This window comes from Papilio machaon, chromosome 29 (assembly GCF_912999745.1).
Source record: "Papilio machaon chromosome 29, ilPapMach1.1, whole genome shotgun sequence".
In the NCBI taxonomy this organism is placed as follows: domain Eukaryota; kingdom Metazoa; phylum Arthropoda; class Insecta; order Lepidoptera; family Papilionidae; genus Papilio; species Papilio machaon.
In genome coordinates this window covers 3,925,001-3,927,500 of record NC_060014.1, presented here as the reverse complement: position 1 = coordinate 3,927,500, position 2,500 = coordinate 3,925,001, and the positions used below count along the sequence as shown (strand labels likewise).

Sequence of the window (2,500 nt, the reverse complement as noted above, 5' to 3'; positions counted from 1 at the left end):
ACAACTCCCTCTTTTGTCGCCCCGTTTGGTGTGCCCCGATGGGCGCTCTCTCTTTTGTGGATTATTATTCGTAATATATGAGTAATACGTAATACGTTAATGATCCTTCCGCAGGTTCCCCTACGGAAACCTTGTTACGACTTTTACTTCCTCTAAATGATCAAGTTTGGTCAACTTCCCAGCGACGCCGACGGCCGTTAAGCCACCGCGTGTCGGTCCGAAGACCTCACTAAATCATTCAATCGGTAGTAGCGACGGGCGGTGTGTACAAAGGGCAGGGACGTAATCAACGCGAGCTTATGACTCGCGCTTACTAGGAATTCCTCGTTTATGGGGGATAATTGCAAACCCCAATCCCCAGCACGAAGGAGTTTCAACGGGTTGCCCGGGCCTCTAGGCCAGGGAGAACATGCTGATTCCTTCAGTGTAGCGCGCGTGCGGCCCAGGACATCTAAGGGCATCACAGACCTGTTATTGCTCAATCTCGTGCGGCTCGAAGCCGCCGGTCCCTCTAAGAAGAATTTTAATACGTCGCCAGTGAGTTGCGCGACCGAAGCCACGCACACATAAATGACGACGCCTATTTAGCAGGCTAGAGTCTCGTTCGTTACCGGAATTAACCAGACAAATCGCTCCACCAACTAAGAACGGCCATGCACCACCACCCACCGAATCAAGAAAGAGCTGTTAATCTGTCAATCCTTCCGGTGTCCGGGCCTGGTGAGATTTCCCGTGTTGAGTCAAATTAAGCCGCAGGCTCCACTCCTGGTGGTGCCCTTCCGTCAATTCCTTTAAGTTTCAGCTTTGCAACCATACTCCCCCCGGAGTCCAAAATCTTTGGTTTCCCGGAAGCTGCCCGCCGAGCCATAGTAGTAACGTCGGCGGATCGCTAGATGACATATTTACGGTTAGAACTAGGGCGGTATCTAATCGCCTTCGAACCTCTAACTTTCGTTCTTGATTGATGAAAACACCTTTGGCAAATGCTTTCGCTGATGTTCGTCTTGCGACGATCCAAGAATTTCACCTCTAACGTCGCAATACGAATGCCCCCAGTTATCCCTATTAATCATTACCTCGGAGTTCTGAAAACCAACAAAATAGAACCGAGATCATATTCTATTATTCCATGCACGAAATATTCAAGCACAATTTTGAGCCCGCTTTGAGCACTCTAATTTGTTCAAAGTAAAATTGTCGGCCCATCTCGACACTCACCGAAGAGCACCGCGATAGGATTTTGATATTGAACCGCCGTATTACCGACGGCTCACCGACGATATGCTCCGCAGACGTGTCAGTATCACCGCGGATGCGGTGCACCGACAGCGCGGCGCACAAATGCAACTACGAGCTTTTTAACCGCAACAATTTTAGTATACGCTATTGGAGCTGGAGTTACCGCGGCTGCTGGCACCAGACTTGCCCTCCAATTGTTCCTCGTTAAAATATTTAAAGTGTACTCATTCCGATTACGAGGCCTCGTAAGAGTCCCGTATCGTTATTTTTCGTCACTACCTCCCCGTGCCGGGAGTGGGTAATTTGCGCGCCTGCTGCCTTCCTTGGATGTGGTAGCCGTTTCTCAGGCTCCCTCTCCGGAATCGAACCCTGATTCCCCGTTACCCGTGACAACCATGGTAGTCGCAGAAACTACCATCGAAAGTTGATAAGGCAGACATTTGAAAGATGCGTCGCCGGTGCTGGACCATGCGATCGGCAAAAGTTATCCAGATTCATCAAAATTAACGACTTCGGACGCGAGGCCCTCCGTCGATTGGTTTTGATCTAATAAAAGCACTCATCCCATCACTGGTCAGAGTTCTGATTGCATGTATTAGCTCTAGAATTACCACAGTTATCCAAGTAACCGAGGTAAGATCTAAGGAACCAAAACTGATATATTGAGCCATTCGCGGTATCGCCTTAATACGGCTTGCACTGAGACATGCATGGCTTAATCTTTGAGACAAGCATATAACTACTGGCAGGATCAACCAGGGAGCTGACACAAACACGCCGCATACAACGCGCACAACACGCACAACTCGACGATGCGAAAACGTTAAACGTTTAAACGCATCGATGGTTTTTGCTGTTTTGCTTGCTGCCTGCCTGCTTGCTGCAGTCAGTCGGTGGTCATTTTTCTTCTTCTCTACACTACACTACTACACTACACAATACACTACTACTGTGTGGTGTGTGTGGTGCGGTGCTAGTGAACGGACAAAAAGCGCGTTCGATTCATGTGAATGTTCAACAACGAGACATTTTCGATACTTCACACTGTGTAAATAAATTTGATTCTCTCTTTATCGAGGAAAAAATATCGACATCAGTCCGGTTTCGGAGAGATCGAAAATACCTTTTTATAAATGCTACTACCACTACTAATACTACTACTGCTACTACTAACTACACACTACTACTGATCTATATAAAATAGAATCAAAAGTAATATATATGTAATATAATAATAATATAATAATGATAGTTGGAAAAA

At 46.9% G+C, this 2,500-nt stretch overlaps 1 non-coding gene across 1 annotated transcript; it reads right to left on the bottom strand.

Annotated features, from left to right (window-relative positions):
• Nucleotides 1-97: 97 nt before the first annotated feature.
• On the bottom strand, nucleotides 98-2,001 carry LOC123722832. Its single transcript, XR_006756636.1, has one exon. It is a non-coding gene; the product is annotated as a small subunit ribosomal RNA (ribosomal RNA).
• Nucleotides 2,002-2,500: the final 499 nt, after the last annotated feature.